A 14,287-nucleotide genomic window follows, 5' to 3' on the forward strand; every position below is an offset into this window, starting at 1 on the left:
TCTAGGGCACTTGGAGCTCTTTCAGGGATCCTCCACACACAATTGTCTGCTAATAGGGCACTTGGAGCTCTTTCAGGGATCCTCCACACACAATTGTCTGCTATGACAATTCAAACTGAAAACCAGAGCACAGCAATCAATTCTTAGTCAAAATATTTAACCTATGTGCCAAGGATGCCGCCTTCACCTTTCAGACAGACACGGGTGGGAAAACACAGGTCTGAAGTCCTCACTCTGTGTTCTGATTGACCGTGACTGCTGAAGGTCACCATCGTCCTTTTCATTGGTCAGTAGGTTCGTTTGTAATCATGCCCTTGACATTGGGAATGGCTTTCATGCCCAGTATCTTGTGTGTTTTCCACTCACACTTAGCATAATTTCATGTTATCAATGTCTACATCCAGCCCTCCAGGTGAGAATGACTCAGAGGTGGGTCTGATTTTATAGAGTAACTGAGATTATTGTAACAAGAATTTTATGTTTCTAATGTCGGTCTACCTTAAGTCTGAAACTCACATGTGACATGTTTTCAATGGAACTATAACATTTTAAATATAGAGGAGACCTTAAAGTAACTCTATTCCAAGGCCAACTGATGTGTTCATGGTTCCATGGCTAAAGGGACATGAGTAGAAAGGACTAGAAAGCCTGCTGGGCTTCCATGCCTATTCAGTACACAATGTCTTCCATGCACGGTCATCATACTTCTGGGATCCAGGCTGGTGTCATCTCATTTTCCACATTCTTGCCCTATGCTCTGGTGCATAAAGGACTACAGCCTCCGTCCTGGTACTTCTCTTTCAAGTTTTCTCCATGTGGATAGCCCTAGCAAAATAAGAAGTTTTGGTGATATCACAGTCCTGACTGCCCTTGAACTCCCTCTCTCTGTTGACCAGGATGGCCTTGAACTCACAGAGATCCACCTGCCTCTGTCTTCTGAATACTGGGATAAAAATGGACATTTTAAGACACAGCTTTTGCATCCGCCATCAGATCAGACTGCTTAGATCTCTGTGTCAACATTACTATGTCTATGCAGGTCACATTCTACCAATACAATTCCAGAAAAAGCAACAGAATTATATTTACCTTTTTAATTTCATAGAAACCATATCCATTTCCCTTACCTATAGTGCAGGACAGCAACCCCTGTGGGACAACCTGACATGGTTGATATCTCAGTGGTGCTCTGGTAAATTAGAGAAATCCCCAAGGTAACAAAATGCTGCTGATTCAAATGTATAAGTGTTTGTACGTATAGTCTGCATTCATGTGTGAACTGGCTGGTTTTAAATATTTTTATAACCTAATTATCTAGATGCTTCTTTAAACAAAAAAGAATGAATTTACCACCCTCTTGCTCTCTGAGTGGTAATTTGATAGTTTCACAGAGGCAAAGCTTTTGGTAAACACAAGAGTTTGCTTCTCTCTCCTAGAGTCAGCTGTGGAGTTCTGAGCCTTTGCTCAGTGGATCACCATGGTGAGCTTTTTTTTTTTCCTGAGGAGAGAGTTGATCTCATAGATGACAATGGTGAGTCAGAACCCCCTCTGTGTGTATAAGTGTCTGCCACACAGGTTAGAATTTGTGTGTAGCATTTGCTAACCATCGAGTCTGGTGTCTTATTCTTCAGCACAGTCATTACAAGTAACAGGAATGCAGGTCCAGGGAGTTCAAAATACCTGCAGTCAACTGTGGGATTTTCAAAGTTCACAAGTGTTCTTACCCCTGTGGAGGGCGTGTCTCTCAGTCAACCGCACCATTTAGAGCAGTGGTTCTCAACTTTCCTAATGATGCGACCCCTTAATACAGCTCCTCATGTTGGGGTGACCCCCAACCATTAATTTGTTTTCATTGCTACTTCATAAATGTAATTTTGTTACTGTTATGAATTGTAATGTAAAGAATCTGCGTTTTCCAGTGTTCTTAGGTGACCTCTATGAAAGGGTCATTCAACCTTCAGGTTGAGAAGCACTGATTTAGAGGTCCATTGTTGTATAAAGGAAACTCCCAAGCCTGACAGCGCATCTTGGTAAACTCTCCTGTCTCATGACTTCAGCATGAGTGTGCCTCTTTGGAGTAACAGGGTGCAGCATTGCTGACAGTTCATACTGCAGGTTGGGAAGAGTCATCCTCACAGCCTGCCGCAAACACACAGGTTTATCTTCTTTGAGAAACATCAAGAGAGGGCACTGAGCCTGCGTGCACAGTCCTAACTATGGAATCTACCTAGCGATATCACTTGAGGAGTGGTGTTTCTCTGATAAACTGAGATCACACTAATGTTTCTAAGAGCTTGTCTATACAATGGGATTTTAAAAGCAGCATCGTTCTATTCCTTTCTGCAAATAAACACCAAACTTCAGAAGTAACCGAACATGACTGGAAGACAATGTTGAGCCTGAGATGACAGTGGCCACCAGGGCTCCGGGGACTTTGGTTTCTTTCCAAGACCCCAAAGCAAACCTCTTGGACCTTTGCATTTAGCACAGACTCTCTGCTTCCCCAAAGTTCCCTGCTGGCTCCTAGATAAAATCCACACACAGAGAACAGATTCACCCCCATTCTCTCACAGGACACAGCACTCCGAGGAGCTAACTCTTGTCTCAGAGCGCATGTCAGACAGCAGTCTTATAGGCAAAGCAAGCCAGTCTAAACCTTTCTGCGGGACTGTGCCCAGCCCTCTGAGGTCTCAGCAGAATAGGCTGCTCAGCAGAGGGGGGGGGGGTGGGGAGCGGAACCCGAAGTGGTGGGAGGTCTTGGGGAAGGCTAAAGTCAGGCTGGGACCCTTACCTTAGTGGCCTCGGTTAGAAGACTGGAGGAGAGAGGGCTGCTTATGCTGAGTGGTGGATGGTGGCGATGCTGATTTGCTTTAGGGGTCTGGGGTGCGAACAGTCCCGGGTTCTCCTGCATTCCAGACGCAGTCTCTTTCTTACTCCGGAACAACCCGGATCTTGGCTGACTCCTCCTTATCCAACATAGGCGTGGACAACTCTGCTACAGGCAGGGTGGTCCCCCATGCACGCGTAGGCGTGCGGGAGGGTTCTAGGAGCAGCTGCCCCGGGGCAGGGGAGCCCGGGGTCACTCACTGCCCAGCTTGGAAACCCAGCCCGTTTCAAGAGAAGGTGCTGTGACCCATTATTCCTTCCCTAATCTCCTTATAAGTTCTTATAAATCCCCGCATTACACAAGACTCTGCCTGTGTCCCACCCGCGACACCTCCTCTACCTCTGCACTCCGAGGCACCAATGCTGCACATGGCACTAGCAGAAGTCCCCAGCACTCTCCCTACCCTAAAGTTCAAGTGCCACCCCAAGCTCCACCACTGCCCTTCTCTCCAACAACTTTGCACTCCTACCCGGACCGCGGACTACCGCCCCACCCCACACCCCTCGTCGGTTCCCAGGCTGTGCGTGCGCTGACTCTCTTACCTGAGTCGCGCTGCCTGGCTCCTCAGCTCCTAGGGTGGAAAAAGGGGGACCCGGCTATTAGTTTCGATCTCCTTGGCGGCTCAATTTGACGACTTGCAGAGCCATCGGTGGTCCCGTCTCGACCCAGTGCAACGACCTGCTGCACGAACCCTCAGGTTATCTACATCTTTAGAGGCCTAGGTGCCTGAACATCTTCTGCAATTTTCACTAAGCAGGTCTCCCCAGAACCCTACAGTCCTCATCAGCACAGGGCACTATAAACACCTTCAGCAAGGTCAGACTTTCGCGATGTCGGGTGACCGGCCACCAGGGGACGCCCTCGGGCTTGAGAGGCAACAGTGGCAAAGGCTTGGCTGCTCATCCAGTAGCTGGAAGAAGTTGTTTTATTGTAATTTTTCCAAGGCAGGGTGGGACGCTGTGAGCGGTGATTGGTGCTGAGTGTGTTGTGTATTTACCCACGACACACACGTTTAGGGGCACCTCGGGAGAGCCTCTTGCTGTTACCTGTTTACTGTAACTAGCCTGGGTGTGGGAAGATGTTCCCTGGATGTGCTGCAGATACTGATCATCACAGTTCCTGATAGGGGCAGCTAGTGAGCTTTATGATTTCAAATAAGGAAAAATGCTGTCTAGAGCAAACAGGTAAAATAGCTTCTGGAGGTTTGTGAAATGTTTCTCTTGTAATAAACTGGAAACATCTATGGTTTGCAGCCCAAATGTTTTACAATTTTTAGATCACAGTTTAAGAAATCCAGTCGGTTTGCTGGAAGAGTCCAGCGGACCGCTCCACCTTTGCAACTGCACCAAATACATGGTCGCAACGATTGATTTTTGGTTTATCGAGAAGGGTTTCTCTGTAGCTTTGAAGTCTGTCTTTGGAACTAGCTTTGGAACTAGCTCTCGTAGACCAGGCGGGCCTCAAACTCACAGAGATCTGCCTGTCTCTGCCTCCGGAGCACTGGGTTCTTTTAAATAATCCCTCTTGCAGCCGGAGCAATGGCTCAGCGACTTAGAGCGCTGACTGCAGTTCCAGAGGACCCAGGTTTGAGTCCCAGATCCCACATGGTTGTTCACAACTGTCTCCTTCCAGTTCCTGGAAATCTGATGCTCTCTCTAGACTTCTAGGGTGCCAGGCATGTTAGTGATCCACAGACATACACGTAAGAAAAACACCTTAAAATAAAAAACCTTAGAAATATATAAACTATTGTTCTCACAAAGGGCAGGACACGGATGTACTATTGAGGACATATTAATGATGCTCTCCATCGTTCACAGGAGCAGAGAGACAACAGTGTGAACTAACGCTCAGAAGATGTCCACACGAATCTGCTGTCTGGTTTGCTTTCTCTCGCTGTGATGAGCACTGTGACAGGAAGCTGGGGGGAGGAAAGAGTTCCTGTCACCTTACAGCTTACAGTCCATCGGGTCAGGGCAGGGGCTCCAGGCCAGGGACTGGAGGCAGGAACTGAGGCAGAGGCCGTGGAGAACATGGTTTTCTGACTTACTGAGCACGCCTAGCTCAGCTTGTCTTCTTAGATACACAACTCAGTGCTGCCTGCCCGAGGATGGCATGGCCCACAGTGGGTGGGGCCCGGGGCGCTCCCACCTCTCTCCCACATCAGTCATTGATCACAAAAAAGCCCTACAGATTTGCCCACAGGCCAATCTCTTGGAGACGTTCTCTCTGTGAGATCCTCTCTTCCCAGCAACTCTAACTTGTGCCAGTGTGACACACACTAACCTGCACACCTGGAAAGGTTGTAGCTAATGAATTCTGTTATCTAATTTACTAATTATTAATGTATATCATAAGCAGCGTAGTCTGGGACACAAAGTTATTCTTTTGTTGTCTCAGAAAAAAAGTATGGTAACAGCTTTTTCACTTCAGATGATGAAAGCCGAGATCCAGCACACCAAGGATCCTGAGAAGCAGGTGGGTGTGCAAATGTGAGCTCACCCATGCTGGGAAGGAATCCTTCACCAGTAAAAGGGATTCTGAGCAACCCAGTTCTTGTATACTAGGTGACGTGAATCCATGAGCACGATGTGTCTATATTGTGAGGTTGTTGTTTATATTGTGAAGCAGAGAGGTTTCTAAAGGGAAGAGAGAAGCACATGTGACCGGGGAGGACTGGCAAGGCAGTGGGAGGCCCTGCAGAGCTTCTGTACAGGGACAGCTGCACCTGGGAGAGCTGATGAAAACCCACGTAGAGCGTCTGGGGCACAGCAGATGGGACAAGAGTTATTCATGAAAATATTCTAAGTCTCGGTATGAGCAGTGAGTCTGTGATATTTGAACCGAGACCCACTGATTCCTCCAGTGCCCAGCTAGGTGTGCTAGAAGCTGTGCTGAGTGGGTGTGGCCAGACCGTGCCTATCTCCCCATCCCCTCCCAACTCAGAACTGGTTGTGAGCATAAAAGAGGCAGAACCAGGCACATGGTGATTAGTTAAGAGCCAAGGGGACCTTAGCAAAGCACAGTCATCTGAGGAGCAGGCATTAAGGGAGAAAGTAGGCCTGGCCAGGCTGCACTGTAAGAGGTATGCACACTGGGGACTACACAGGGGAGAAAATAGTCTGTCCTCACTGTAACCAGCAAATCACTTAACAAATAGGCCACGAAACAAGTGCACAGTGTAGGGATGTAGCTGAGTTGGTGTAGTGCTTGCCTGGTATGCCCGAGGCACAGAGTTCCATCCCCAGTTCTACATGAAACCAGACATGCTGGTACATACCTGTACCTAAGACTTGAGTAATGGAAGCAGGAGAATCAGAACCTAAAGGCCATCTTCAGCTACATACCATGTGTGAGGCTAGCCTGGAATACATGAGATTGTATATCAAATACACAAACACACACGTGTAAACACTATATACATATATCACATACATGCACAGAAACATACACACAGCTGAGTAAATAAATGAACAGACTACAGTTTTGAAGCTGATTAGGGGGATGATAATTCAGAGTTGCTGTAATTGTTTAAAATATCCAGTTTGCAACAAAAATTATGAACTATCTAAACAAAAAACAAAATAAAACCAAACCAAGAGGACTCTCTCCTATCTATGTGTCAGGAGAAAAAGCATGCGATAGCAACCCTGTTAGAATGTGGACTGAGTACCTGAGACCATCAAAGTCACCACTGCAAATATGTTTAAAAAATTAAAGAAGGAAGCCACCAGGGAAGTTTGGCAGCTGTGTCTTACCAAACAGCAGAGCAGTAGGAAAGACAAAACACAGTCAAGCGGAAGTTCTACCACTGATATGTACAGTAACAAAAATGGGAAACTGTCCAGAGATGCTCAGTTATATGTCGGGTGCTCCTTGAGCAGCACATGTAATAAAACTGGGATGACAGAGAGATGAGGGAACAGGGCTGGTGCTGAACAAAGTGAAGCTGGTATAAGAAAACCACTCAGTAATCTACTGTCTTGGAGGTCACCAATTAAAAACATTAGAGAAAGTCTGAAGGCAGATACCCTTGTACGATTAGGCAATGGCAATCTTAGAAGCATTGTGATGTGGGATTCTCGTCTGTATGCTGTGAATACCTTTGTTCAATAAAGAAACTGGCTTGGCCTCATAGGATAGAACAGAGCTAGGCTGGGAAAACTAAACTGGATGCTGGGAGAAAGAAGTACAGAGTTAGAGAGAAGCCATGTAGCCCTGTCAGAGACAGATGCTGAAACTTCACCCGGTGAACCACAGCCTCATGGTGATACACAGATTACTAGAAATGGGTTAAATTAAGATGCAAGAGTTAGTCAAGAAGAAGTTAGAGCTAATGGGCCAAGCAGTGATTTAATTAATACAGTTTCTGTGTGGTTATTTCAGGGCTGAGCAGCCAGTAAACAAACAAATGGCCTCTCTACAACAGCATTGGATTACTAAATGAAAGCCACAGTGCCACCTGTGGGAGTCACTGGTCTGGGAGGCCACAGAGTCCCTCAGACAAAACAGGGTCTTGTTGGTCCTCCTGGTTACACCGGAACTAGTTGGTAAGACCCTACTGCTGTGGTCACCACACACTTCACATGAAAGATGCAGGTAAATCAAGCTGGAAGTAGGCAGGAAGATTCCTCCCTGTGGGCTGACTCTCCTGGTGCCAGATAATATGCAAGCTTCTGTGGGATAAAGGTATTGATGGTTTAAGCCTGTTATGACCTAGAGCATCAATCTGCCAGGCAAGGCATGCTCCTTAGTGTAATGGAGACACAGCTGTCACAGGGGTAACCAGCCAACGGTAGCTTAGATTTAGGAATGACTCTACAAGAAGGTAGTCGGGAGTGGGCCAGGCCTGGGAAAGAAGAGGTGGCCTGGTCTGAGTGACCAAGGAATGTGCCAGGGACTGTCACATTAAAACATTCGGCTCAAAGACAGTGGGTTTTGATTTCATAGTCAGAGCTCAGTGTGAGCAAACAGGAGTCTGAGGTTAGATCATTTGGTGACATCTCAAGACTTGTTTCTGGTCTCTTGTTCTTTAGGTGAAGGATTTAAATGACTGCATTCAAACTCCAAATCTCTACGTTTTTATTTAAAAATCTCTACCCTAGACTTGGTTACTTTACTCAAAAAGCTAGCTGGGTGGTCTCATTCCCACCTTTGTGATAAACTAAAAACTTACAGAGTGGTACTTTTCACTCTGACGTAATCCCTAGTTGTGAGAATGGAGCTTGTCATTTACTGATAACCTGGGAATTTAGTCTCAGTTTCAACTCAAATTTAACTCTCATTAAAATTGACATTTCAGTCTGTAATGTCTTAACCAAGCAGATTTTACCAGAATTTTGCCCATTTATCCTTTCTAAATATTAACTTCAGGATTGTGTTAAGAATTAAATTACTGTTTGATCCAAGAGTAGTAATGTTTACAACTAATTAATCATAACCAGTTACAGATTTCTTTAGCCTGGCAGTGGTGGCACACGCCTTAGCTGGCATTTCCCTCTGATTTCCCACATCTGCCCCTCCCACCTCAGTTTCATTTTCAGTTTAGAATCTGCTCATCAATTTTAGCAAGAAGGGGAGGGGAAAAAGGAAGGGGCGAGAGGAAGGGAAGGAGGGAGAGAGGAAGGGAGAGAGGGGGAAGACGGGAGAGAAATATTTGGTAGAGTTTTTATTGGCACTACACCCAATAATTTAGATTTTTTTTTACTTTTATACAATAGCACCAAAAATATCAATCATTGAAATCTGACAAACAGATTCTAATTAGAATGGTAAAGTACCACAGAAAATCAAGAAAAGGGGGCGGGGCTCTCCAGCAAAATATTAAGACTTCTCTGGGGCCCAGGTGATGGTTCAGTAGGTAAAATGTTTGCTTATGAAGCTTGAGCTCCCAAGTTCAGGTCCCCAGGACCCTGTAAAGCTGGTGTGTGAGAGCATACTTGACTCCCGCGCTGGCAAGGGGAGATGGGGAGATACTGCGGCTCAGCCAGTCAGTGAGCTTCTGCTCACAGGAGACCCTGACTCAAAAAGTAAGATAGATAGCGAACAAGGAAGAACCTGACATTGATCTCTGGCCTCCACATGCTCACACTCTGACATTCACAGCCCCACACATGCACACATAGGTACCATATTCTCCTCCCAACATATATACAACTTATTTTAAATCCCTGGTTAATAAAACACTGTTTACTTATAGCTAGAGAGACAACAAGAATCCATAAATACATGGAATCTTCAACAAAAGGACTTTACAAATCAATGATGGACTTTTGATTCATCACCAGATTGTGTTGGGACAACTGACTTGCTGTGTAAAAACAAGCTAAAATAGTTTTTAATTATGTGCTTATTTAATATGCATTCAAAATGTAAAGCATTCAAAAGAAAAAGATGAATTTCATAACTTAAATTAGCAAAGATATGCTTAAATGAGACACAAAGTTAGTTCATAAGAGACAATAGCAGTAATTGTGAATAAATTAACACTGAAAATATCTCTGAATCAAAAGACATAAAATGCAATGAGGTTTCATGCTAGGAAATAATAGTTGTTTAACATAAATTGTAAAGGATTATCTCTTGGAAGATACGGTGGTACAATTTAACATAATAACAAGAGAAACCGTTACAGTAAGAAACGGGCCTGTGGACTGATTGGTGATAGCTGCCCCCAGTGCCCGCCTGCCCTCCGCATCTGCACGCTGCTCTGCCCATTTCAGACCGAAATCTGTTTGCCCTCTCCTTACGCCCTAACTGGTTTAATGAAATGTTTTCACTAATGAGACACAGCAAAACTGCTGGTGAATAAGCAATTGGCTGAAAAGAAATCTGGAAGGACCATAAGATAGGAGGTTGCTTAAGATAATAGATAATCAATGGAGTGAAAATAGGACCCCAGTGAGACACAGTCACCCACATTAGATAGAGCCATAAATAGTCTGATGTTATCCCCGCAATGAAGACAGTGTCAAACACTTCTGGGGTCAATAAAACTTGACACAAACACATTAGAGAATAAGTTTCAAATAGCCAAACAAACTCAAGGTATATTTTTTCAAATGAAAATTAAATCTCAGGCTTCTGTGCCACCTATAGCAACACATTAACTGCTCAAACTTCCCAATACTTCCTCCACGGTTAAGTCTAGTGAGTAACCCTGACTGTCCCAAACATACCTTTTCTTTATTTTGCCAGATCTAGCTTGGGTCCTACAGTTAATTCCCCAGCTCAATGCAACCTCCCACATTGATGTAGGAGGGTCATCTGTCTATTTGTTGCTTTCATTGGTTAATTAATAAAGAAACTGCCTGGCCTGATAGGTTAGAACATAGGTAGGCGGGGTAGACAGAACTGAATTCTGGGAGGAAGAAAGCAGGGTCAGAGAGAGCCACTTGCCGTGAAGCTGCCAGGTCAGACATACTGAATCTTTCCTGGTGATCCACGACCTCGTGGTGACATACAGATTATTAGAAATGGGTTGAATCAATATGTGAGAGTTAGCCAATAAGAGTCTGGAGGTAATGGGCCAGGCAGTGTTTAAAAGAATACAGTTTCCATGTCATTATTTCTGGTAAAGCTAGCCGGGAGCCAGGTGGTGGGACACAGCCCACTGCTCCTTTTCCAACACCACACCTGTGCCACAGTCAAGCTCTCTAAGCTTCTGCCAAGACCCACACTACCTACAACTACCCAGAGGTCCCTTCTGTGCTGCCTCCATCACCTCACTGAGTAACCAGACTCTCCATGTCCTCCCTCAGGGTTTAACCAGGGTTCCACATCATACACCCAAGTATAGTCTGACCACCTTTGGATGCTCAGCCAACCGTTAGCCTTCCACCAGGACCTGCCCCACCTACAACCACTAAAAGTTCCCATCTGTGCAGCTTCCAACCACCCCACTTGGTACCCAGACTTCCCATGTCCTTCTAAGTGGTTGAGTTCCCCTGACCTCATCAATGCATTTTTTTGTCAGCCCCCACAGAGCTGAAATGGGTCCTACAGTCAGTGCAAAAGCTAGTCTAATCTTCTCTGCCTGCCCTTCAGAGGATCCCGAGGCTTGGGCCAAGACCCTCTTCTCTCCTCCAAACCACAGGACTCTCCAAGCCACATCTAATCTTTCCACCACACTGCATTTACCCCCACACTCCAGGCTTGGAACAGGAAGCACACCCTGCACACCAGTCTAGTGCCTCTGTCTACCTGATTTCATTCCACCCAAGAAGTTTCCACCTTCTAGAAATAGACCTCCCACACTGCTCTCTTCTTCACCAACCTGCTCTGTCTATAACAGACTCAGAACAAGAGAAGTTCACCTAAATAAATATCATTGTGAAAACACAAACAATATGACAAAACAACAAGAATCTCCTCTCCAAAACCTACAGTCCTGTAGAAATACTTCCCAATGAGAATTACGTATATGACACAGGACACAGAGGTTAGAAGAACAATTAGAAAGTGCATCTAAGAATTCAAGGAGTTTAAAGAAAACACAAAGAAACAGCTCAATGAAATTAATGAGAAGAGCATAAGGAAAATAAATACCCCCCAAAACACAAACAAACGGTTGATGAGAAATGACAACAACAATCTAAGACTTGAGGAAGGAATTCAATCAGGAGATAGAAACATTGAAGAGGACTCAAGCCGAAATGAAGATTTAATTGAAAAGCCCAATAATCCAACTAGACACCTCAAGGGAAAGCATTTTAAGTAGAATGAATCAAACAGAAGATAGAATATCATGACTCAAAGAAAAAGCAAAGAATCTAGACCGAATAATCAAGGTATATGAAAAAATCCAAAACACACAGGAAAGAAATACATGGGGAATGTGGAAAACCATGAAAAAGCCCGAACCTTCTGACCATAGACATAGAAAAAGGAACAGAAGCCCCAAGTCAATGACACAGACCTTTCAACAAGATCACAGAAGAAAATTTCCCAAAGCTAAAGACATACCCGTACAGCTAGAAGCACGGAAAATACCAAAAATACAAGACCAAAAAAGAAAATCCACATGGGATGTCAGAATTAAAACACCAAGTAAACAGAACAAGGAAAGTGTATTGAGAGTTGAAAGAGGAAAAAAACAAAACAAGACCCAAGTCACATACAAAGGAAATCCTGTGAGAATAACAGATGATCTCTCCATGGAAACTCTGAAGGTCAGAGGAGCCTGCAGCAATGTGTTACAGCCCTAACGGACTATGACAGCCAGGCTAGACCAATATACCCAGCAAAACCTATCTAGCATGATTGGAGGAGAAAGAAAAGCTTTCCTTGACATACATAGCCATAAAGTACTATTGTTCAGTAAATTAACTTAAAGAAAATTCTGGAAGCAATATTTGGGGCTGAAGAGAAGAAAGAATAGAGCAGAGAGACTGCAGAAAGAAGGGCAGACCCATAGTTATTAAAACACAAATGCCATTAAGAACAGAAACGATATGACCCAAAATCAACAACATGGTGACCATGTAACACCCATTTCAGAAAGGATAAAGAGGGACTTCATTTTAATCAAGAGGACAGTTAACTAAGAATACATTATAATCCTAAACATATACTCACCAAACTGTAGAATGCCTAATGTCACAAAAAACGTACCATTGAATTTAAAGATAACAATTATCGCCAATTCATTAATAGTAGCTGATTCAAATACCCCACTTTTTTCAATAGGTATATCATCTGTACAAAAAAAAAATAAACTGAGAAACATCAGAAATTGACATCATCCATCAAATGGACTTAACAGATATCTACACAATATTCCACCCAAACATCAAAGAATACATATTCTCAACAGCACATGAAGGCTTTTCTGAAACATACCAAATCTTTGGACACAAACAAATCTAAACAAATCAGACAAATTGAGATCAGTCCCTGTAGCCTCTCTGACCACAATACAATAAAACTTAAAATAAGTAGCAAAAAAGATTATTTGATACACAAATTCATAAAGATTAAACACTTCATTACTTAATGATGAATGGGGCAAAGAAGACATTGAGAAAGAAATAAAAATGTAATTATATGAAAATGTAAAAGAAAAAACCCACAACGCAACAAACCTCTGAAGCACATTGAAATCTGTCCTGCAAGGGAAATTTATATCTCTAAATGCCTACACTAAAAAAAAAAATCAGAACGATGACAGGAGTGGCTATGTAGCTGGGTGGGCGGCCACTGCATTCTCGCGGGAGGAGGAGGGCAGTGCAGGGGACCAACTCTCTGAAGTGGAGTCCCAGTTCTATTACCACGCAATGGAGAGAATTCTTCCAGGAAATTAGAACTCTTTATCCATGCATGACTGCATCAAGGAGGCTGTGCGGGAAGACTCTCCAGCGAACTGGGAAAGAAAAGAGCCCCCGTTCCAAGGTCTTGGCACAATTACACGTGCAATTGTGTCCTCCAAGGTTTTCAAGCTTCAGGTCCTCTGGTGTCAGACTCCACCAGCAAAGAACAGATGCCAACTGTTCACTATGAACTCCTCTGTCGTCACAACTATGATTTTGGTGCAGAGCGGCTAAAAATTCCTGAAGGAACATTTGACCCTTCAAATGTAAAGGCCTTATCTGGGAACACAATGCTGGGAGTCAGTCCTGTCTTCACTACAAGTGTGGGATTGTGTGACATTGACATCAGGCCAGGTCTCAGGGCAGTGTGATTGTATCAGGAGGGAACACGCCAATACAGAGTTTCTCTGACAGGCTAAATAGAGGGCGTTCTCAGAAAGCTTCCCCAAGCATGCGGTTGATACTGATGGCAAACAGCAGGTGAAGCGGAGGTTCAGTTCCTGTATTCGTGGCTCCAGTCTGGCATCTCTCGGTACCTTCCAGCAGATGAGGATTTCCAACAGGAGCATGAAGATGGGGAAGCAGGGGAAGCAGGGGAAGCAGTGTGTAGAAAGGGAGTAAACGCCCGTTAGGGCTCCCACTCTCATCCCCCCTCACATCTGCAGCTTTAGTCTGCTCAGGAAAAGACAACCGTCTTTTACAGAATGTTTATGTTTCAATTTCCACTTAAAGTTTTTTTTAAGGCTTTAGCTGGTTCTATAAGTTAAAACGAGTCTGTGTTTTCCTTGAAATGCACTTACTCTTATTACAGGTCTTTTATGATTTTTATCTGAATGTCTGTTTTCTCTAAATATTTTGCTTTCAATAAGTGCTCTCTAGTTCTTGTGCGTTGGTGGATTACTTATTATCAACCAGTAAAAGTTACTGTCCATGCTTGTGTGCCTTGAGCCTGCCTGTTCCTCAGTTAATCTGTAGAACCCATCTTTACGGAAGATGTCACTTGTATTTTAACAGGGTTCCGATGTGGTCACGTCTTAAGAATTGTGTGCACACAGGATTGGATTACAAACTGTACTATACTAATATGCCTAAA

At 44.2% G+C, this 14,287-nt stretch overlaps 1 protein-coding gene and 1 pseudogene across 2 annotated transcripts in view; one reads left to right on the plus strand and one right to left on the minus strand.

Moving 5' to 3' along the window:
* Positions 1 to 14,287, minus strand: part of LOC148120218 (importin subunit alpha-4-like) — a 50,002-nt gene that overhangs the window by 16,890 nt on the left and 18,825 nt on the right. The window lies entirely within an intron of this gene.
* On the plus strand, positions 13,145 to 13,835 carry LOC148120219 (actin-like protein 6A pseudogene; annotated as a pseudogene).

The sequence above is a fragment of the Myodes glareolus genome, chromosome 12 (assembly GCF_982192425.1).
Source record: "Myodes glareolus chromosome 12, mMyoGla1.1, whole genome shotgun sequence".
In the NCBI taxonomy this organism is placed as follows: Eukaryota; Metazoa; Chordata; class Mammalia; order Rodentia; family Cricetidae; genus Myodes; species Myodes glareolus.